This window comes from Lactuca virosa, chromosome 5, assembly GCF_052849685.1.
Source record: "Lactuca virosa cultivar CGN04683 chromosome 5, Lactuca_virosa_CGN04683_v6, whole genome shotgun sequence".
Lineage (NCBI taxonomy): Eukaryota > Viridiplantae > Streptophyta > Magnoliopsida > Asterales > Asteraceae > Lactuca > Lactuca virosa.
The window spans coordinates 458,486,354-458,512,363 of record NC_136430.1 but is presented as its reverse complement, the minus strand read 5'-3'; the positions used below and the strand labels follow the sequence as shown (position 1 = coordinate 458,512,363).

Here is a 26,010-nt window from a genome sequence, read left to right as displayed (position 1 = left end):
TCCATAATAAACACTCAAACTCATGCATGCACCAAAATAACTTATCAAGATGACATTTTTATGAACAATGGACCTCCCAAATGCCAAGATCCAGCATACCAAGCTCTTGGAGTAACCCATACTCACAAGGATGACTCTAAGGACCAAAATGAATCCAAAATACTCCTTAAAGTAGATCTAACACCTAGAGTCATCAAGTTAGAAACTTTATACCTCTAGAAGATAGATCAAGATGCATAAAGGTTGGATCCAAAAGCTCCAAGCAATCCCATACTTCTCCAAGAAGCTCCTTCTTCTTCAAAGATCACCAAAATGCATGAAATATCACCAAAAGCTCAAGAACCACACCAATGGAGGCTAGGGTTTCGATTCTAGGGTTTAAAGGGATGGAGGCTGAAGATAATAGGGTTTGGTGTTGAGTTAAGGAGCTTAAATAGGGTCCAAGACCCTAAATTAGGGTTTGGCTCTGACTGGAGTATACCATTCGTAACTCTGGTATGCCCAACATACTCCAAGGAGCACTCGCGACCCCTTTTCCTAGTACGCCTTGCGTACTTCCCAAGTACGCCCCGCGTACTAGGCTGGCCCGTAATCCTTCAAACTTCCGAATTCCATATCTTCTTCGTTCTAAGTCCGATTCCGACGATCCTTATATCCACGGAAAGGTGACAAGAAGATCTACGCTTCTATAAACTCATCCTTGCCTTAAAAATTCTCGAACTAAAATCCAAAATTCAGCAAAAGCCCGGACTGACACTTTAACGATATACCCCTTGGCTCCAAAACATAAACCGAACTCCCAGATCATCTAACTTTCCTTACCCACATCCAATGGGTCTAAATCCCTCCTTTCCAAAGCCCTAAGCCTTATGATAACTTTTCTTCGGTTCACAGCCCCGAATTAGGAAACAATTCAGAACAGGGGGTTATACCCCCACCGGTGACCTCCCCATTCTCTCTCTCTCTCTCTCTCAACCTTGTTCATCCTTCCTGTCTTAAAACTCTACTGTCGGTACTGGCTCCGCCATCACCAACACCAAATGATTCACCCCTACTCTCCTTAAAACATCAACTCCACCTTCCTTTCATCTCTCTTTCTCATCGCCATGAAGCATAGATCTGTTAATCGGAGGCTAAAAATCCACTTTGAAAAGAAAAAAACCACAACGATTGACCCTCAGTTACATCGATGGAACCCTAGTAAGAATCTCTTCTCATCAAGAACAACCGATATGCTTAAGAGAAATAGAATAATCTGGTTGAAAAATGCAAGAATCGCATCTCATCAGAGCAGTGACAACGATGGAACCTCATTCGTCCACTTCATCTTCTCCAGACATGGCTTTGCAATTCGTATTCATTATTGTTTAGGTGTGTGTAGATTTTCTGATATTGAAGAGATTTTTTGGGCTCCATTCATTATCTCAAAGATTTTATGATTTTTAATTTCTATAATTTGTGTTCAATTTCTACAATTTGTGTTCATTAATGATAAATTGGGAGTTGTCTTAATGCATATTACTAATGAAGAAATAAGATTTGATATGAGTTACCACTGGATTTAATTGGATTTATGTGATATGAGTTGTCATTGAATTTAATTTGAAGATTTTGTACCTGATTCGTAGTAGGACCAATCTATTTGGGTCATAAAACTAAGGTTTCATTTGCTTATATCATCAAAGGTTCACTATTTTGTGGATTTATCTTCATTCCTCTTTAGTGGTGTAAATGAACTTTTGTCTCCATGTAATTTTTAGGTAAGAATAAGTGGCACCACAACAGAGGAAATCCCATGTCAGTAGAAACCATGATCTGGTCAAAGGTGTGGGTAAGTATTCAAGGTTACAAATGTACCACAAGAAAGGTCTTTCGGCCATCAAGGCAAAAAATTGTGGTGCTTTCCTTAAGCATAAGAAAAAAGCCATTGTTGTTTTACTAACTGAGAAGCCACCCAAGTTCTACCCAACTGATGATGTGAAGAAATCCCTTGTCCGATAATGATTCTAGCCCCTCCATACTTCGAGTCTGACTATGATTTTGTATCTCCTCCTCTGTATTTTGTCTTGAGATCTTTAAGTCGGTGTAATTTTGTGATTTTTGAAATTTTGATCCGTATTGTGGTATAACTATGTGTATGTTTTGATTTACAAAGGTGTGTGTATGTATGTGAGAGAGAGAGAGAGAGAAAATGAGAGGGTATCATTAGGCTTGTGGGCCATTCTTTTGTATTTCTTTTACTTTTAAATTAAGAAACTATTAAAATAAATATAAAAATGCAGAAAAATAAAATAAAAGGATAAAATAGTCTTTTTCAACTTTTTTCAGGACCAAAATCATGGAAAATTCTTGATTTTGGACCATCCATGCAATTCAAAAAGTTTTGGACCCTATCCACAATTTTTGCGAAACCACAAGGACCAATTTTGCAGTTTTGTCTTAAAATTATAAAAAACAAAAATAATTTTTTTTGTTGTATAAATAGCATATAACATTTTCACACTTTCATATCCAACTCTAACTCTTAATTTCTAATCTCTTTTTAAAAAATGTCTTAGAATGAAAACTCATCAGTAGGCTCCGATTTATCAAATTTTAATGAATATGATGAATGGGAAGCTCGAATTATTCAACAAAATCGACAATTTGTTGACATCATTAATGAATAACTCATAAGTATGTAAATATGATCATAATATATAATATTATGAGAGAAGGAAAAACCTACTATGATAAGGAACATGAGCAGGGTGAAGCATGTTTTATGAAATACTACTTTATGGACAACCCGAAATATGATCAAGAAAACGTATGATGTAGATTTCGAATGTGAAAACCATTAGTCCCTCGCATAGTGGTAGTTGTTACAACCAATGACATATATTTTCAGTAAAGACATGTTGCATATATAGACAAGGTCTTTCAACATTACAAAAATATACTAGCTCTATTTACGCATTAACATATCAACAAGATGAATATTTAAGAATAAGTGCACCTATAACAAAGGATGCTCTTGTAAAGCTCGTAAAATGTGTCATTTGATGATTTGGTGAAGAGTAACTTAAAAAGCCTAATGAAGTTGATTTTGAAAGACTACTCCATGTTATGGGAGAATGTGGATTTCTAGTATGATAAGTAGCATTGAGTGTATGTATTAAAATGGAAAAATTGGCCCACCACTTGGGTTGGGCAATATGGAGGTAGGATCGGTAAACCAACAATCATTTTGGAAGTCGTTGCATTGTATGAATTATGGATACGACGTGAAAACTCTTCTTTGGGACCAAAATCATGTTGGAAGATACTGCTCATAGTCACAACTAGTTAGTAATGTTACGATTAGTTGGCAGTGTCCTTTTGTGTTACACACAAGGACAAAAATAAGTAATTAACGACACAAGATAATTACATGGATCTGGTTTGTTAATTAATTAAGTGTATAATTAGTTATTGGAAACTTGTAGATTACCATGGGCTTAAGTGAGAAGATTTGAAAGTCAAACCTTTTGGATAATTACTTGCCTTATATATAAATCCTAGATAACAGGGAAATTATCTAATAGTGAACCCTAATCCTACCCTATAATTAGAGGGGTTGATGATCAAATTCAGATGATTCTTTTTCTAGGAATAGACATCTCAAAATTCGGTACCCTCTTTTCTCTCTCGAAACCCTACAAAAACCCGAAGAGTGTGACATGATTTTTCTCTGGCTATGGCGCGGCTTAAGAACAGATCGGATCTGGTGTGGTGATTTAGGTTCCAGAAGTGTCAAGTTGTTGGTCTGACTTCCTTAGGTGCAATCAACTGACGAGAAAGAAGAACACAAAGTCTACGAATGTATGATTTCTTTTCCCTCTCTTTAGTTGAATATTTTGTTTCTTTGATTGGTTGTACAAGAGATCCGTCTCTTTGATTATGAGTTACTTGTTTTAATTGTTTATGCTTCTAGTGTGTTTGTGCCTTTGTGGCCAAAATATCCTCATAACCCAACACATCCTCCACTAGTTGATACTTCAAAGGGTCTTTACCTATAATGAAAGAACAAAAATGGATTCATGAAGGCTTAACTACAGAATCGCTTCCCAACGACATGTTTCAGGTTCATTTAGATAATGAAGATATGATTCTAAGTTAATTTTTAGGAAATATCTGATATAGTTTTATATGAATACTGCCAGGAAATAGATTCAAAATTGAAGTAAGGCGTTATGATTCAACAAGATATATCGACTCTACAACAAAGATTCGAAAGATTAAGTGTTTTTTCAACTTCACTATTTATTTCGTACGAAATACAATTAGCAATGGAAAATTTCAAGAAACTTATTTTCTTCCAAGAAGTGGATTCAAAATTAAAGTAAGGAGGGAGAAATATGATTCTATGGAACACTAGGTTCTTGCAATGACATTAAGGTCCTCCATCGATCTCCTTTTTTTACTGATGTCTTGGCAGGCTGAGTATGAAATGTGAATTACGTCGTGAATGGTCTAGAAAATAATACGACATACTATGTCACTTAAGGCATATATCCTTTATGGTCTACCTTTTTCAAGTCAATGATGTCACTTAAGGCATATATCCTTTATGGTTTGCCTTTTTCAAGTCAACAGTTTCTCCACAATTTCAGAAACACTAGTTGTTCACTAAACATGAAAAGGCCGCCAGAAAGGATGTTGAATGAGTACTTGGAGTTCTACAAGCTCATTTTACATGTCTTCAACATTCATGTATTGTGTGCAACAATGATATCATGACACAAACAATGAGTGTGTGTGTATCATCATCCATAACATGATCGTTAAGGATGAACGACACACAAACATTCGCGATAAACTCATAACGCTCTAAAAACAATTTAATTAAACATTTATGACAAAAATTTGTTATTGATGAATAATGAAATAGTTTGTATCTCTCCTCTCTATAATTTTAAATTTCATTTATAATTGTAACTTGATTTATCAACTTTATTAAAGTATTTTTAATGAATGTATATTAATACTTTAACTATTTTAATTAATTTTAAATTTAAAATAAATAATTTATTTGTTTGGAACAAAATAATTTTTTTAAATAATTTTAATATATTTAATAATATATAAATCATAAAGTCCATCTATTTAATTAAAAATGGTTTTGGTTGAGTTATTAACGAGTAACTATTGTGAAAAAATAGGTTGAACTGAATTATGTTGATGTAAAATAGATATATTGTTTTTTTAATATAAAAATTATGTTATCTTTGCGGGTAATGAATAGTCTAATAAGATGGATAGAAATTCAACTAATTGCCTACAAATGACTCGATTATAAATTATGTTTTATATCTAATAAATAAAATATACATAAAAAATAAAATATTATATTAGGTAAAATATGTTTATTAAAAAATAAGCGGTGGTTCAACCTAATATTATCAAATAGATTTTGTTATACATGAATACATGATGTAATTATTTGTATATATTATTTTGTTCAGAATATTAAAAAAAAAAAAAAAAACAACAGTCAACAAAAAACACCTTTTATATCATCAATCTCTACTTAATTAACACATTTATTTTACCAAAAACATATATATGTTTTTTTATAGCGAAAAATATATTCAATTTAACATATAATTTGTATTTAATTAGGACAAACGGTTTGTCCACCGACCATAATGGTTTCTCCGATTTTATGATTATGGGGGAGAGCATTCACTTTTGGTGATTATATTATAAACTTGAGTCGCGAACCCAACCCCGAATAATAATAATATTATTAAATAAGAAAAAATATCATAAATGGTCCATGTGGTTTCTCCATATCTGAAGTTTAGTCCATGTGGTTTAAAAACATCATAGATGGTTTCTGTACTTTCAAAACTTTTGACGATTGGTCTTTATTGCTAACTCCGTTAACTGAAGGGCATTTTCGTCATTTCACTACCACAATAACCATTTATGATGTTTTCTCTTATTTTAAAAAAATAAAATAATATGTAAGGGTCTCTCTCTCTCTCTCTCTCTCTCTCTCTCTCTCTCTCTCTCTCTCTCTCTCTCTCCAACAACCAGTAACACTTACATTTATTGCTTTGTTCTTCAACATTCAAGAACACCATTGTATCTTCTTCGCTCACATCCTCTCCCAACTCCGGCTCCGGCGAGGATTTGCTTTGTAATTGGCTGTACGATACCTTCCTCTCTTTCGATCCACACCTTCACCTTGTCGTCCTCGCGTTCTCAACAAAACTTTGTAATTGGCTGTATTATTTCACCATCCCTGCTAACCCTACCTCTGCAAATCCGGAGATAACCTCCATGGCAGGCGGCGCTGCAAAGCCTATATCTCAACAAAACCCTGAAAACGAAAAAAAAAATTTGAAGGCAAGATATCGATTTCTCAACAAAACTTTGTCTCCGTCTACCTCCACCTCGATTCAGAAACATCAATTGCCAAATATACAAAACTTTCATCTTCTTGAAGTTTCCAACCGATTTTTCTTTGAATCGATTTTTGATCTAGAAGGCTTGACCTTTTGAAATCGAGTTTTGAACTGATTTCTATTCTTCGAGACTCTATGGAAGGAGATGAAATCTGGAGTTGAGTTACAGAGCAAAATCGGAGGTCCAAGAACATGTAGATCCAAAATCGGAGGTAAAAAAAAGGATTTTCAGAAGAAATCAAGAAATTTGTGTGGATATATATGTTCTTGTGCGTTTCAAAATTAGACTCCAAGAAATTTGTTGTTGTTGTGTTTGTTATGTTTCTTTCCCTCTTCTTCTTCCATCTCGATTGTTGTTGTTGGGTTTGTTTGAAATTGTTCTTGAGACGACACTGACCGACAAACACATACGTATCTTTGATTTGTTTTTTGATTTTAGATTGTTGCTGTTGGGTTTGTTTGAAATGGTTAATTAAGGAAAATAGTTTGAATATAGAACAAATATTATGATGATACTTAGATACTGAGATGACATTGGAGAGAGAGAGAGAGAGAGAGGGGGGGGGTGTGACCCCCTTTGCATATTATTTCATTTTTAAAATAAGAGAAACCATCATAAATGGTCCATGTGGTAGTGAAATGACGAAAATGCCCTTCAGTTAACGGACAAAACTTAACGGAGTTAGCAATAAGGATCAATCGTCAAAAGTTTTGAAAGCACATGGACCATCTATGATGATTTTAAACCATGGGGACTAAACTTCAGATTTGGGGAAACCACAAGGACCATTTATGTTGTTTTTACTAATAATAATAATAATAATAATAATAATAATAATAATAATAATAATAATAATAACTATTATTATTATTATTATTATTATTATTTTATATATATATATATATATATATATATATATATATATATATATATATATATATAATATGTATAACTTATCGAAGAATAATCATTTTAGGGGCATGATGGTAAATTAACTAATTAAATCATATAATTTTGTCTAATCAATATCTTTAATCTAGTTAATTTTCTTTTAAAATAATTGGTCCATAATAAGTTATACATTAACACAATAGATGTCATTTATATTTGAACATAACTATATATATAGGTAAAAGTTCATTTAAGATGGATATATTTTTGTGAGATCTTGAGACCAATTTTTTCTAGTGAAATATTTTAATATCCTAGTGTTCGTAAAAAAATATAATATGTAAAATATTGTAACATTATATGCTAGAAGTGTAATTAAAAGTTATATAATTAAAAAATTTATTCAGATAAAATTTCTAAAAAGACAAAGTTGGATAATTAAATATTTTAGTAAGAAAAAACTTTTAAAAAGCCATACGAGACATCCTCTTTAAAAAAAAAAAGTGCAAAGTGTTGGTTTCTTGTGATACTTGATATCAAAACGATTTCATTAGGTTTAATTTTTAAAAAATCTTATTTTATTATGGAAAAATAGAAAAATAATTATAAAATTATCATTCATGTGAAAATAAACGTGTTAGGAAGTAAAACGGATAACTAGCAAAACTCTAAGCACACAAGACACAATATTTACATGGTTCGGTCAAGGTGACCTACGTCCACGGGCAAGAGGGTGTATTCTTTATTTCAAAGCTCTCAAACAGAGGTTACAAGTAGAATTTTCACAGAGATTCGCCTAACACTCTAGAATTCAAGACACAAAAGGACCTAGCATGCATCCCTATTTATACTTGAGGGATCAGACCTAAAACCCTAATGGACCAAGCCTATTGGCCCATATACCCATGAATGGTGACAACCAATCACAATCCGCCATGTGGCTGTTGGGTTTTGAGCATTCTAACACTCCTATGGTGTACATGCAACCCTATAAACCTTGGATCTATGTTTTCTCTATTATACATGCAAATATTAACTATTCCAAGGTTTCATCCTAACTAGCATATTATGAAGCACCTATACTACAAAGTTCTAGTTAGATGACATACCTTTTGATGTAGCTTGATGTCTTCAAGCTTTAAGAGCTTAGCCCCAATAGTGTGGAAGCCTCAAATGGAATCACAAATCACCAAAACACCTTGGAAGAACTTGAGAGAATATGTATGCACACTAAAATCGGCCCACTCTTATTTTCACACACTTGTGCCAATTTTGTGAGCCAAGGACCCCTTTATATATTATGGAGGATTAGGGTTACATTCATGTAAACCCTAATACCCATGACCTTTCATTTACATAGGATACATGGGTTAAAAGCTCCATGGACCATCCATGAAAGCTTAGCCCAACCTAAATGAACTTGGCCCATTCCATATATATAAGAGTCCATATTTAATTAGTTCTTTTTGATCACTTAATTAATTCTAAATTAATTCTTGATCAATACTAATTAAATAATATGATTCCATATTAATATATTAGAACTTATAATATATTAATATAAATCATAAATATACTATTCTCAAAAGACTATCCATATAAATTATGCCGGTGAAGTGCAACCCAAATGGACCATGCCGGGTCGGGTCAAGTACATACCAAATATAGTTATGGACTTAGACATTAATCCAACAGTCTCCCACTTGGATAAGTCTAAAACTATTATTGAGTATGACTTCAAAACCTAACTAGCAATCGTAGCTCTTAAAGCCGCTGTCGAACTCTGACCTTGTCAATGACTTGTCCATTAGATAAGGGATCATATATTCCTCCATTCTAGATATCATATGGACTGAGACATGGATTATAATCATTCTCTCTGTCCATTTGTTGTTTCCCGATTTTCGATTTATGATGACTGACTGATTGAACAAATCAAATCAGTCCTGGCTTGGCCAAGCACTCACATGTGTCATCGCTAAATCATCGAGGGGCCCACATATATCGCTTTTATCCCGAAGGTAAAAGGAATGGATAAACTTCGACTCATATGGCTTGTTCTACTACTTGTTGAATCATACACAAAGGCACGTTTTATAACATCGAGTTACCAAATGCGTTTTCGTGCAATCAATGTATAACCAACTCATAGTAACAACTAATATCTCTAGGTTTGAAGAATATAAGATATTATCGTCTCATGATCACTCGTGATAAAATCCATGAAGTGATTCAAATGAGCGCGGGTTGAATCCAATACTCAGAACTTATGAGCACTCATGAGTGTTGTAACACCACTTTGTCCACCAACTTGGACCTCTACAAACCAACCCATGACAGTCTTGATTCATATCTACTTCCAACATATGACCGACTGTGGATGGTTTGAATAACTTAATCATTCAGGAATAGCGACTTAGTTATTCTGGAAGTCAAAACATGCAAAGTGAAACACAAGAATAAATGAATCAAATATGGTATCAAACCCTATGAATATAAATAAACACTTTTATTTATCACCATACTGATTACTCATTATTCATTGTTTCGGTTTTATCAACTTTATACTTGAATTAAAAACACTAGTTGTCCCATGCTCCAAGCATGTACACTATGTTTTTCTTAAACAATAGCTTTGCCATACACCAAGTATGCACTCTATGTTTGTCTATGATCCTTACTTTGTGAAATAAACCAATTGAACATAATTTCAATGATTCTAATTTCACACTCCCAAATCCTTATCGAAAAATGTGAGAATTTCAAATTCTTATCATTTATCGAAATCTGTTTAGATTTTAAACTTATATGCACTGACCCTCCTGTAATGAATATGTACAAAGTCACAAAGACTTGTCAACAGTCATTATAAGGTATTCCAATGGAGATCAACTCCATGGAAACTAAGTCTCATATTCAAAGTACATTGCTTTGGACATGCTTCTTGCATTAAGTTTTCTAATCTTACACATATAACTTCCACCTATGGAGACAACTCCATATTCTTATTTTGACTATCACTTCTGAATAAGAGATGCCTCTTTTCACAATATGTCAATATGGTCCTTCCAAAATTAGCATTATACTTCCAACTGTCCCTGAGCAACCAATCTTTGGTAAACCTCAGATTGTCCTCGACAATTGCTTAATCATTTTAGTCATATCCAATTCTAGACCTTTTCCCTTCTTAATGCCTCTGGGCATTTGGAAAAATTTAGAAATGACAAATATTATAGCACATGCAATCGATCCTGTACCCAAAGCAAATGGTACACGATTCATGATGTCTCACATAAAGACATGATTATAGACCAGTCTTTTGCTACAATATTTTTATTTGCCATGTTTTCAAAATTTGACTATGAAGAGGGATGTCGTAATCATAATCGAATTTTGAGAATGCAATATATAGAATTTCCTTAAGTTGAACCAATCCAACATGAAATTCATATATATATTCTTGACTAAAGATGATTAAGGTCTCAATCTAAGCCTTTAGAACTGAAATGAAGTATATCCTCTCCCTTAATTATAGCAAAACAATTTTTTCAATCCCTGCAGTCTCACGAATTGAAACTTTTGTTTTCTATAATTAACATTGCTAACTTGCAACACTAACAATAATTATCATGCTCCCACTAACATGATGATTATTAGCATAACACTTATGCTCCCACTAGCTTTGACATGTACTCAGAAATCAGCTGGACTTCTAGAAATCAATACTTTATTGACTTTCTTACTAAAGTTCAGATTTCTGATACGAGATGCTTTGATAAAACTTTATCAAAATCATACACCGTTCCTTAGATAGCATGCATGTGTGTCTAAACAATTTCAGAACTATGAAAAGGGATGCCGTAATCATAGTCTCAATTGTTTAGACCTTTTGCCATCTGCTTCAAATCTACTTGGTGGAAGTGTTTCCTCACCATCATTTTCATGAATCGGAGAGAAACCTTATGACCCTTAGATTTTATGGTGTATGTGTTCTTATCCATGTGAATCGTCAAAACCATAGTCACAAGACAAGGATAATGACAAATCCAAACTCATATGGACTGAACTTATGCAATCTTAACTTCTTGCCACCTGGCAGTACAGGGTCTGTCGTTGCTTACAAGTTGTTATGCAACCAATTGAGAACTTTCAGAACTCCTATGCAAAGCCGACTTTAACTGGAATGGGCACAGAATATGTCAACACGATAGGTTATAAACCTCAAGTCGTGTGCTAGTGAAGAACCTCAGGTTTTATTCTTGATTAGTTCTTGAAATTATTTTTAAGATCTTTAAGACTGCCACTATCCTCTTGACATATAAGACTATCTTGCCAAATATTCAAGAGATAGTGCGGATTCTTTATCAAGACAAACACTTCACACAATTGGCCTTAGTTGGTCTTTGTTTTATCCAAAACATCACAACTTACCAATTTCAAATGTACAAGAGTAGGACACTTTTACTCTTACATTTGACAAGTGTTTTAAACCTTTCTTTAAGATATGTCATTCAAGTTACAATCTTGGAGTATGACTCTAAGAATTGTTTTGGAACGAAGTATAACTCATCTTCCTGATCTAACCATTTCAACAATTCATGACTCCTCTTCTTAGTCATAAGAATGCACTAAGATGACCTTTAGATGACTAATTGTGATATGATTTCTAAATCATTAAGATGATCACAAACATGATACTAAAGTACTCTCCCATCTTTTCAGATTTGAGAAACTTTTATCTTTCTGCCTAATTTGATTCTTCCCATTCGTTCTGCCATACATTGAGACTTTTCCAATGTTTCAGAATTATACTTAAACTTGTAAGTATAACCATATTTACTAAACTTTAGTAAATCAAATAGTCTTAACGAGCTTTGTGGTGGACATGACCAGTGCACAAGAATGTGTACTCGATCCCTTTAGTCCTTCATTTGACTCACACATCCATGTGAACAAGTAATTAGTCTTGATTTTCCAATGCTTGAAAGTTCTCATTCATCATACTATTCAACTTGCATGATTCCAAGTTTCGGTCCAATTGAAACTTGGGTGATGAGGAACTTTCCTGATTTGGTAAATTTAGACACTACCACAAATGAAAGAATCAAATCCATTTTCCAATATTGCTGTCAGTGGAATCATATAAGCAACAATTTTCCACAAATGCCATTGTAAGGATACTTCAAATAAATAAAATTAAACAATTTTCTTTTATTTTAAAACTTTGCGAAAAAACTTATCCTTACAATCCACATGGAAAATTGTTGTTATCTATTCCTTAGCAATATATCATAACTTCTTAAGCAACTGCTCAAAATTCTGATGCGATCGAAATCCACCTTCACGATCAGAATCAGCATATACTTCCTTTAAGATTTCTCTCTATTCTTTGATTCTTAAAACATCAACATGTGACCCAGTCACATCATGTAATGAGGATCTCAGAATAGAACTTAATAGAGTTAGATAATGGGCTCTACCTGATGTAGAGTCAAACTTATTGACTTTAACATCCTTAGGTAAATTTGGCAGCTTTGCAATCAACGCCTCTTCCTTTGGCAAAATAAACATATGGACCCTTTGGTAATGGGACTATCTCAGACTTAGCCTTTCTCTTTACCATTTTGTCAACCGGGTTGACTATGGCCAATCCCTTTCCATTGGGAAGAGAATGCTTTTTCTGGATTTCCAGTGTCACCATTGTCACTGTCCATAAAGTTTTTGGGAAGTTGATCTTCTAATCAAATTTGCTTTACTATCGTTCCAAATCATTGCTGATTCTGCAGCACTAAGCAAATAGATATGATCATTAAGGTTCATGTCATAGTCTGTTTCATAGTAGTCCCAAAGGAACTCACTATGTGACTTAGAAAGTGATTGAACATCCAACTTTCTCAAGACTTTGACACCCAACTCTCCCGGCTTGTCAATATGTGACTTCATCTCTAATATGTGATCACACATAGACCTTGCTTGCCATTAGGGCTTGAGTGACCTTGAACTTCTGGGTTAGGGAGAATAATTGGAGGAGGTGGAGGAAGAGAAGTATGACTTCCATGAGCCAAACTCGGGAAGTCATATTCATTAGGAAAGCTTGGTTTGGGAAGATCATTGTTGTCTAAACCAGACATCAACAATGGGAGAAATTCACGTAAAGTTGATTTAAGTCCTTAATATAACACCCAATATGATATATTAAGGCTAGGACCCAACAAACTATTTTATAACTTGGAAGAGGGATGTCGTAATCCAAGCTATAAAATATTTGAAGGTAGGTGAATGACGATTCACCAATTTCCACCAAGATAAACGAAATGTATTATTAGGTTTTAATTGGTTTTGAAACTCCTAGATTCTTTTGAGATTCATTGAACTTTTCAATGGCATGTTTCAATCTCGAGTGTGCCCTTCAGGTTTTGTGACTGGGATGCCGAGGATCACAAAAGAAGGTGTGAAGTAACCATGCAAATATACTTGGTACCCTTAATATTTACCCCTCAATCGATGTGCCGGTTAACCACACACGCTCCAACGATACTATGATAAACATTAAGTTACCCTTTGCTTTCCTTGTTAAGTCCAGGTTAGTGTGCCGGTTAACCACACACGCTCCACTAACAGCTTAAACAAAGTGCAAAGTGTAATTTCATGGATTAGCACCTTATTCACATTTTCCTAAGTAACTAAGATTGGGAATTTATAAGTATTTAGTTACTTAGTATTTATCATTATACTTATAATGAAGGGAGAATTATAGTCCTTGTCCTACCTGTTCGGCTAACGGCCCTCCACCGGTCAAGGAAGCGGTGAGTGAGAGTGGACACCCATTAAACTGCCATTTTATAGGCAGTAACCTTATACCCCCCTTATAGACCGGCTTCGTGAATGAGGCCTACTAATGGTAAGACGACTTGCTCTTATACATATAATATATTAAACTTTTAATATTATAATAGTATAAGGGTGTATTTTAGACATTTAAAATACTTGGTGGTTTAATCTATTAATTAAACTATACTCTTAATTTAATTAAACTTAAACCATGTCATTATGGAATTATTAATTCTCTTTTAATTAAACACTTTAATTATCTATTAATAAAGTCCATAAGAGTTAATTGAATTATTCAATAAAAACATCATAATTCCAATTATTAAATTCAAAATTGAAACCATTTAATTAATTGTTTAAGTTATGAACCCAAGAGTTTTAGAATTCAATTCTTTTTTTTTTATCATAAAAAAAAACTTTTTTCAAATTCCAAAACTTGAGGGCAAGTTTTGTAACTCTTGAAAACTTTTGGATTCCATAACTTATGGAGTTAAATACTTGTTTTATGATGAAACTTTTCATGTTCCATAACTTAAGAACAAGTTATGGAATTCTTTAAAACATTAACACCAAATTTTGTAACTCCATAAAAACTTTGAATCAATTTTTTTTTTTTAAAAACTTTCATATCCATAACTTATGGAAGTTTCAAAACTCTTAAGATCACAACTTTAAAAAAAAACTTTTGAGCTCCAAAATTTTATGACAAAATTTGTAACTCCTTAAAACATTTTGATCAATCTTTTAAAACTAATAAAATAATCATATCATTTTATCTTTTACTAAGTTTAACCTAATTCAACTCATATAGCAAATGATTCAAATTTTACAAATAATTAGTTTTTCACAAAACAAGTAATTATCTTAAAATTTGACAAACTTCATGTTTTTTTTTCCTTTTTTTTCCAACTTGAAAATAAAACATTTGCATCAATATAACAGAAAACAACCCATGGCTCTGATACCACTGTTGGGTTTTGAGTATTCTAACACTCCTATGGTGTACATGCAACCCTATAAACCTTGGATCTATGTTTTCTCTATTATACATGCAAATATTAACTATTCCAAGGTTTCATCCTAACTAGCATATTATGAAGCACCTATACTACAAAGTTCTAGTTAGATGACATACCTTTTGATGTAGCTTGATGTCTTCAAGCTTTAAGAGCTTAGCCCCAATAGTGTGGAAGCCTCAAATGGAATCACAAATCACCAAAACACCTTGGAAGAACTTGAGAGAATATGTATGCACACTAAAATCGGCCCACTCTTATTTTCACACACTTGTGCCAATTTTGTGAGCCAAGGACCCCTTTATATATTATGGAGGATTAGGGTTACATTCATGTAAACCCTAATACCCATGACCTTTCATTTACATAGGATACATGGGTTAAAAGCTCCATGGACCATCCATGAAAGCTTAGCCCAACCTAAATGAACTTGGCCCATTCCATATATATAAGAGTCCATATTTAATTAGTTCTTTTTGATCACTTAATTAATTCTAAATTAATTCTTGATCAATACTAATTAAATAATATGATTCCATATTAATATATTAGAACTTATAATATATTAATATAAATCATAAATATACTATTCTCAAAAGACTATCCATATAAATAGTGCCGGTGAAGTGCAACCCAAATGGACCATGCCGGGTCGGGTCAAGTACATACCAAATATAGTTATGGACTTAGACATTAATCCAACAGTGGCATCTTTTGGAACATTCTTCCATGTCATACAACACATGAGTATCAACAACTCACACGATGGACCACCTTGATTATAATGGAGCATCATAATGCACAGGTGACGCATCATGAACACTAATGGCTAAACATCCATCATGGTGGCACAACATGGTGTATTTCTTGAGTATGATCATCTTCTGGGCAAACGTGGATCAACATGGCACAACAAAAGAATCGAGATGGCGCAAAATGTTCCAAGATGGTCCATAATGGCGCAACATCTCCTCCATGGCACAACATCTCATGAGGATGGCGTAACTTCTCCTCAAGATAGTGCAACTTCTCCTACTTGGCACAACTCCACTCCTTGATGGCGCAACATCAACCTCTTGGCACAAATTCACTCCCTCGTGGCGCAACATCCATTCCTCTGGTGCAACTCCTTTCCTCTTGGGTGAACAACTTCATGAATGAGGCAAGATATGACCCCATGGTGCAACATCCTCGATGCTTGGCGCAATATCCATCTTCATGGCGCAACATGTTGCTCCAAGTTGGTCCAAGTGCTCCAAGTTGCTCCAAACCATTCCAAGTTGCTCCAAGCCACTCTAAGTTGCTCCAAACCACCTTTTGGAAGATTCGTTCCTTTGTCTGATGATCCATTCCTTTCTCAGAAGATCTGTTCCTTTGTCACATGCTCCATAAACCACAAGTGATCCATTGTGATCTAAGTGCTCCAAATGCTCCATGAACATGATCCAAATGCTCAAGTCGTATTTAACAATCTCCACCTTGACTTGAGCATCCTGTGAACTCCACCTCGAACAAGAACTTCCTCTCCTATCCTCTCATTCGTCCCCGAAGGGACCTACCTCCTGCAAACATCAACTAAGTCCAAGAAAAGTTTGAAATTCTCCGTGGGCAACGACTTTGTTAACATGTCTGTTGGGTTCACCTTAATGTCAATCTTCAGTATTGAAAACTTGTCTTCTTCCAGAATATCCATAATGAAATTCAGTCTTACATCAATGTGTTTTGTCTTCTCATGATACAAAGGGTTCTTAGAAAGACTCAAAGCACTTTGACTGTCACAATACAAGATAGGCTTCTCGACCTTCAGACGAAGACTCTTAGTAAGCCCATGCAACCATATCTCCTCCTTTATTCCTTCCATCATGGACATGTACTCGGATTCAATTGTAGACAAAGCAACGATATCTTGTAACGTTGACTTCCAACTGATGGCACATCCGAATAAAATGAATATGTAGCACATTCATGACCTGCGCTTCAACAAATCATCACCATAATCAGAGTCAACATATCCAACCAAGTCAGTTTTTGTATTGGCTCCAAAAACCAAGCAAACATCCGTCATTCCATTCAAGTATCGCATGATCCACTTGACAACTTACCAATGAGCCTTCCCTGGATTTCATAAACTTGCTTACCACACTAACTGAATGAGAAAAATCAGGTCTGGTACAGATCATTGCATACATAAGACTTCCAACAACACTTGAGTATTGAGCCTTGCTCATGTACTTCCTTTCTTCATTAGTAGTGGGTATAGTGTTTGGACCAAGTTTAAAGTAATCCGCCAAAGGAGTTCCAACTGGTTTGGACTAATCACAGTTGAAAGATTGTAGAACTTTCTCAATGTACTTTTGTTGAGAAATACATAACTGCCCTGCTCTTATGTCCCTTTGATTCTCCATCCCCAATATCTTCTTTGTTTCTCCCAAATCCTTCATCTCAAACTCATTCTTCAGGGTCGCCTTCAAGTCATTTGTTCCAACCATGTCCTTGGTTGCGATGAACATATCATCAACATATAGCAATAGATATATGTAGGAATCTGGTGAAAATTCCTTTGAGTAGACACAATTGTCGAACTGGTTCCGAGTTCATCCATACGAGATCATGAATGAACCAAATCTCTTGTACCATTATCTTGGAGACTTCTTCAAACCATACAGGGATTTCTTCAGAAAACATACATGATCCTTCTTAAAATCAAGGAACCCTTCTGGCTGGGACATATAAATCTTCACTTCTAAGTTCCCATGAAGAAATGCAGTTTTCACATCAATCTGCTCAAGCTCCATATCAAATGCACTCACCATGGCCAAAAGAACCCGAATTGTATTGTGCTTCACAACCGGTGAGAAAACCTCGTGATAATCAATTCCTTCTTTCTGATAAAACCCTTTTGCCACCAACCTTGCCTTGAACCTAGCTGGTTCAACTACTGGTATCCCTTCCTTCTTCTTAAAGATCCATTTGCATCCCACTGGCTTTTCTCCCTTTGGTAATGGAACAAGATTCCATGTTTCATTATTCTCTAAAGATTGCATTTCTTCATTCTTGGCCATCAGCCAGTCATTTTCTTCTTTACTCACCACAACCTCTTTATACGACTGAGGCTCCTCAGTGTCAATTTTTCCTCCAGTTGCTAAAGCAACAGAAATGGAGTCAAGTTCGCCTGAATTCACACATCCCACATATCTATCTGGTTGTTGAATGACCCTCTTTGATATTCTCTTTGCTATAGATTCATACCCATCATCCTTCCTGACATCAACACCACTGGACAAAGATCCCATGGGTTGCTCTTGGGTTTCATCTTGTGCAGGCTGTTCACTTTTGCCTTGCTCTTTGTCACTTATCACAACTCTGTCTGGAGTTTGAGTTACAAACTCCACCTTCTGGCTAGCACCCTGATCTTTGTTCCCTGCTTAACTTGTATCACCTCCTTCCTGGTTACCCATGGCAGATTCGTCCAAGATTACATCTTTGCTCATGATAAATTTAGGATTTTTTTCCTTCTTCTGTACACCACATTCGATAACCTTTTACTCCTATCGTTTATCCTAGAAATATGCACTTCATTGCCCTTGGCTCAAGTTTACCATCATTCACATGAGCATATGTAGGGCATCCAAATATACGTAAACCCGAATAGTCAGGGGGTTTCCCAGACCATACCTCTTGAGTAGTCTTCAAGTCTATTGTAGTTGATGGTGATCTGTTCACCAGATAGCAAGCAATGTTATCTGCTTCTGCCCAGAATTGCTTGGATAAGTTAGCAAATATTTTCATGCACCTTGCACGCTGCATGAGTGCTTGGTTCATCCGTTCTTCCACTCCATTTTGATGTGGTGTGTGTCGTACAGTGCGGTGCCTCACTATACCTTATGCCTTGCAAAACTTATCAAATAGAGCATTACATAACTCCAACCTATTGTCAGTCCTCAGATTCTTGACCTGTTTTCCATTACTTTTATCAACCATGGTCTTCTACTCATTGAACTTCCCGAACACCTTATCTTTGGTGTTCAGAAAGTACAACCAAACCTTCGTTGAATAATCATCAATGAACAACACAAAGTATGAGCATCCTCCTTGAGACTTCACTGGTGTAGGACCCCATAGATCTGAGTGAACATACTCTAGGATTTCCTTGCTTGTATGTTGACCGGTACCAAACTTCACTTTGCGATGCTTTCCCTTGACGCAAGCTTCACAAAACTTTATCTTTCTAGTAGCCTCTCCACCAAGCAGTCCTTGTTTACTTAGAACTGACATGCCATTCTCACTCATATGCCCCAACCTACGATGCCACAACTCCGTCTTGTCATCACCTTCATTCAAGGATTGGAAGATAGCCACCGTTCCTATAACGGTAATGCCTTCTAGGAGATAGATCCCTCCATGAATCATCTTCCCTTTCATTATAACTAGAGAACTTTGGTTACATTGACCCAGTTACCTTCACTAGTGTACCTTATCCCATTATTAGCCAATGTGCCAAGATAAATTAAATTCTTCTAAAGTTCTGGAACGTACCAGCAATTTAACTTCCAGACCATGCCATCGTGCATCTTGATCTACACTGTACCACTACCTTTGATACTGCTCACCCAATCATCACCCATCATGACTGTGTCATCCCACTCTTTGAAGGAGTCGAACCAGTCATGATTATACGTCATGTGATAGAATGCTCCACAATCCAAGACCCCATCATCATCAGAACTTGATGTACTAACAGTCAGTACATCACTATCGTCCCCTTCATCAGAACTTTTTTGAACCATGGAATATTGTTGCTTGATTCACTCTTGAACTTCCTATTCTTCAGTTGTGGACAATTTCGCTTGAAGTGTCCCTTCTCCTTACGGTTATAACATTTTGCGTTCGGTGAACCTTTAGACTTCGATTTTAAACATGATATCCCTCTGTTTCCCACCTTCCTCTCTTTTGTACTTCATCTCCCTACGAACAAACCGGAACTAGACACCTCCTCTCCAACTGAAACTTTTCTTTTCAGTTCCTTGGACATCAGAGAGTCCTTCACGTCATTCACAGTGACCGTTGTCCTACCATAGAGCATAGTATCAACAAAATTATCATATGAGTTCGGAAGAGAACATAAGAGGATGAGCGCCTGGTCTTCATCTTCAATTTTCACATCAACCCCATGTAGATCCAGGATGATGCGATTGAGGTTATCGAAATGTTCTTTCACTTGGGTACTTTTAGAAATTCTGAGAGTGTATAACCTTTGCCTCTGATATAACTTGTTCGTTAGTGAGTTGTTCTGGTACTTGTCACAAAGTTTCTCCCAGAGCACAGAAGCAATTTTTTGATCCACGACCTCCCTGAGTACTTCATCTGTTAAGCTCAACAGAATGGCACTATGTCCCTTCGTCAAAATGTCCACCTTCTTTTCAGCTGCCATGTCTTTAGGCAGTGTTGCTTCTCCTTCCAGTTCTGCTGCACATCCTTGTTGAACCAGAAGAGCCTTCATCTTCACCTTCCATAATGTAAAGTCATTTGAACCACTGAATTTCTCCAAATCAAACTTGTGAGTAGACATCTTTAATCACAGGAATACAAACCGCAGCTCTGATACCACTTGTTATGAAGTAAAGCGGATAACTAGCAAACCTATAAGAACACAAGACACAAGATTTACGTGGTTCAGTCAAGGTGGCCTACGTCCATGGGCGGGAGGGGAGTATTCTTTATTTCACAACTCTCAAACATAGGTTACAAGTACAATTTTCATAGAGATTCGCCTAACACTCTAGAATTCAAGATACAAAATGACATGGCATGCATCCCTATTTATACTTGAGGGATCAGACCTAAAACCCTAATGGGCCAAGCCCATTGGACCATAGGCCCATGAGTGGTGACAACCAATCACAATCCGCCATGCAACATCTTCTGGAATATTCTTCCATGTCATACAACACATGAGTATCAACAACGCACATGATGGACCACCTTGACCATAGTGGAGCATGATGATTCACAGGTGGCGCATCATGAACACTAATGGCCGAACATCCATCATACTGGCACAACATGGTGTATTTCTTGAGTATGATCATCTTCTAGGAAAACGTGGATCAACATGGCACAAAAAAGGAATCGAGATGGCGTATCATGTACCAAGATGGTCCATGATGGTGCAACATCTCCTCCATGGCGCAACATCTCATGAGGATGGCGCAAATTCTCCTCAAGATGGCATAACTTCTCATCCTTGGCGCAACTCCACTCCTTGATGACGCAACATCAACCTCTAGGTGCAACTTCACTCCCTCATGGTGCAACATCCATTCCTTTGGCGCAACTCCTTTCCTCTTGGCTCAACAACTTCATGAATGGCGCAAGATATGACCCCATGGCGTAAAATCCTCTATGCTTGGCGCAACATCCATCTTCATGGCATAACATGTTGCTCCATGTTGCTCTAAGTTGCTCCAAGTTGCTCTAAGTTGTCCCAAACCACTCCAAGTTGCTCCAGGCCACTCCAAGTTGCTCCAAACCACCTTTTGGAAGATCTGTTCCTTTGTCTGATGATCCATTCCTTTCTCAGAAGATCTGTTCCTTTGTCACATGCTCCATAAACCACAAGTGATCCATTGTGATCTAAGTGCTCCAAATGCTCCATGACCATGATCCAAATGCTCAAGTCGTATTTAACAATATCCACCTTGACTTGAGCATCCTGTGAACTCCACCTCGAACAAGAACTTCCTCTCCTATCCTCTCATTCGTCCCCGAAGGGACCTACCTCCTGCGAACATCAACTAAGTCCAAGAAACATTTGAAATTCTCCGTGGGCAACGACTTTGTTAACATGTCTGTTGGGTTCACCTTAATGTCAATCTTCAGTATTGAAAACTTGTCTTCTTCCAGAATATTCATAATGAAATTCAGTCTTACATCAATGTGTTTTGTCTTCTCATGATACAAAGGGTTCTTAGAAAGACTCAAAGCACTTTGACTGTCACAATACAAGATAGGCTTCTCGACCTTCAGACCAAGACTCTTAATAAGCCCATGCAACCATATCTCCTCCTTTATTCCTTCCATCATGGACATGTACTCGGATTCAATTGTAGACAAAGCAACGATATCTTGTAACGTTGACTTCCAACTGATGGCACATCCGAATAAAATGAATATGTAGCACATTCATGACCTGCGCTTCAACAAATCATCACCATAATCAGAGTCAACATATCCAACCAAGTCAGTTTTTGTATTGGCTCCAAAAACCAAGCAAACATCCGTCATTCCCTTCAAGTATCGCATGATCCACTTGACAACTTACCAATGAGCCTTCCCTGGATTTCATAAACTTGCTTACCACACTAACTGAATGAGCAAAATCAGGTCTGGTACAGATCATTGCATACATAAGACTTCCAACAACACTTGAGTATTGAGCCTTGCTCATGTACTTCCTTTCTTCATTAGTAGTGGGTATAGTGTTTGGACCAAGTTTAAAGTAATCCGCCAAAGGAGTTCCAACTGGTTTGGACTAATCACAGTTGAAAGACTGTAGAACTTTCTCAATGTACTTTTGTTGAGAAATACATAACCGCCCTGCTCTTATGTCCCTTTGATTCTCCATCCCCAATATCTTCTTTGTTTCTCCCAAATCCTTCATCTCAAACTCATTCTTCAGGGTCGCCTTCAAGTCATTTGTTCCAACCATGTCCTTGGTTGCGATGAACATATCATCAACATATAGCAATAGATATATGTAGGAATCTGGTGAAAATTCCTTTTAGTAGACACAATTGTCGAACTGGTTCCGAGTTCATCCATACGAGATCATGAATGAACCAAATCTCTTGTACCATTATCTTGGAGACTTCTTCAAACCATACAGGGATTTCTTCAGAAAACATACATGATCCTTCTTAAAATCAAGGAACCCTTCTGGCTGGGACGTATAAATCTTCACTTCTAAGTTCCCATGAAGAAATGCAGTTTTCACATCAATCTGCTCAAGCTCCAGATCAAATGCACTCACCATGGCCAAAAGAACCCGAATTGTATTGTGCTTCACAACCGGTGAGAAAACCTCGTGATAATCAATTCCTTCTTTCTGATAAAACCCTTTTGCCACCAACCTTGCCTTAAACCTAGCTTGTTCAACTACTGGTATCCCTTCCTTCTTCTTAAAGATCCATTTGCATCTCACTGGCTTTGCTCCCTTTGGTAATGGAACAAGATTCCATGTTTCATTATTCTCTAAAGATTGCATTTCTTCATTCTTGGCCATCAACCAGTCATTTTCTTCTTTACTCACCACAACCTCTTTATACGACTGAGGCTCCTCAGTGTCAATTTTTCCTCCAGTTGCTAAAGCAACAGAAATGGAGTCAAGTTCGCCTGAATTCACACATCCCACATATCTATCTGGTTGTTGAATGACCCTCTTTGATATTCTCTTTGCTATAGATTCATACCCATCATCCTTCCTGACATCAACACCACTGGACAAAGATCCCATGGGTTGCTCTTGGGTTTCATCTTGTGCAGGCTGTTCACTTTTGCCTTGCTCTTTGTCACTTATCACAACTCTGTCTGGAGTTTGAGTTACAAACTCCACCTTCTGGCTAGCACCCTGATCTTTGTTCCCCGCTTGACTTGTATCACCTCCTTCCTGGTTACCCATGGCAGATTCGTCAAAGGTTACATCTTTGCTCATGATAAATTTAGGATTTTTTTCCTTCTTCTGTACACCACATTCGATAACCTTTTACTCCTATCGTTTATCCTAGAAATATGCACTTCATTGCCCTTGGCTCAAGTTTACCATCATTCACATGAGCATATGTAGGGCATCCAAATATACGTAAACCCGAATAGTCAGGGGGTTTCCCAGACCATACCTATTGAGTAGTCTTCAAGTCTATTGTAGTTGATGGTGATCTGTTCACCAGATAGCAAGCAATGTTATCTGCTTCTGCCCAGAATTGCTTGGATAAGTTAGCAAATATTTTCATGCACCTTGCACGCTGCATGAGTGCTTGGTTCATCCGTTCTTCCACTCCATTTTGATGTGGTGTGTGTCGTACAGTGTGTTGCCTCACTATACCTTATGCCTTGCAAAACTTATCAAATAGAGCATTACAGAACTCCAACCTATTGTCAGTCCTCAGATTCTTGACCTGTTTTCCATTACTTTTATCAACCATGGTCTTCTACTCATTGAACTTCCCGAACACCTCATCTTTGGTGTTCAGAAAGTACAACCAAACCTTCGTTGAATAATCATCAATCAACAACACAAAGTATGAGCATCCTCCTTGAGACTTCACTGGTGTAGGACCCCATAGATCTGAGTGAACATACTCTAGGATTTCCTTGGTTGTATGTTGACCAGTACCAAACTTCACTTTGCGATGCTTTCCCTTGACGCAAGCTTCACAAAACTTTATCTTTCTAGTAGCCTCTCCACCAAGCAGTCCTTGTTTACTTAGAACCGACATGCCATTCTCACTCATATGCCCCAACCTACGATGCCACAACTCCGTCTTGTCATCACCTTCATTCAAGGATTGGAAGATAGCCACCGTTCCTATAACGGTAATGCCTTCTAGGAGATAGATCCCTCCATGAATCATCTTCCCTTTCATTATAACTAGAGAACTTTGGTTACATTGACCCAATTACCTTCACTAGTGTACCTTATCCCATTATTAGCCAATGTGCCAAGATAAATTAAATTCTTCTAAAGTTCTGGAACGTACCAGCAATTTAACTTCCTGACCATGCCATCGTGCATCTTGATCTACACCGTACCACTACCTTTGATACTGCTCACCCAATCATCACCCATCATGACTGTGTCGTCCCACTCTTTGAAGGAGTCGAACCAGTCATGATTATACGTCATGTGATAGAATGCTCCACAATCCAAGACCCCATCAGCATCATAACTTGATGTACTAACAGTCAGTACATCACTGTCGTCCCCTTCATCAGAAATTTTTTGAACCATGGAATATTGTTGCTTGATTCACTCTTGAACTTCCTATTCTTCAGTTGTGGACAATTTCGCTTGAAGTGTCCCTTCTCCTTACGGTTATAACATTTTGCGTTCGATGAACCTTTAGACTTCGATTTTAAACGTGATATCCCTCTGTTTCCCACCTTCCTCTCTTTTGTACTTCATCTCCCTACGAACAAACCGGAACTAGACACCTCCTCTCCAACTGAAACTTTTCTTTTCAGTTCCTTGGACATCAGAGAGTCCTTCACGTCATTCACAGTGATCGTTGTCCTACCATAAAGCATAGTATCAACAAAATTATCATATGAGTTCGGAAGAGAACATAAGAGGATGAGCGCCTGGTCTTCATCTTCAATTTTCACATCAACCCCTTGTAGATCCAGGATGATGCGATTGAGGTTATCCAAATGTTCTTTCACTTGGGTACTTTTAGAAATTCTAAGAGTGTATAACCTTTGCCTCTGATATAACTTGTTCGTCAGTGAGTTGTTCTGGTACTTGTCACAAAGTTTCTCCCAGAGCACAGAAGCAATTTTTTGATCCACGACCTCCCTCAGTACTTCATCTGTTAAGCTCAACAGAACGGCACTATGTCCCTTCGTCAAAATGTCCACCTTCTTTTCAGCTGCCATGTCTTTAGGCAGTGTTGCTTCTCCTTCCAGTTCTGCTGCACATCCTTGTTGAACCAGAAGAGCCTTCATCTTCACCTTCCATAATGTAAAGTCATTTGAACCACTGAATTTCTCCAAATCAAACTTGTGAGTAGACATCTTTAATCACAGGAATACAAACCGCAACTCTGATACCACTTGTTATGAA

At 36.5% G+C, this 26,010-nt stretch overlaps 2 pseudogenes; both read right to left on the bottom strand.

The window, feature by feature from the left end:
• Nucleotides 1–19,160: 19,160 nt before the first annotated feature.
• Nucleotides 19,161–19,595, bottom strand: LOC145114353 (putative mitochondrial protein AtMg00300 pseudogene; annotated as a pseudogene).
• A 4,784-nt stretch (nucleotides 19,596–24,379) lies between these two features.
• On the bottom strand, nucleotides 24,380–24,814 carry LOC145114352 (putative mitochondrial protein AtMg00300 pseudogene; annotated as a pseudogene).
• Between the last annotated feature and the right edge of the window lie 1,196 nt (nucleotides 24,815–26,010).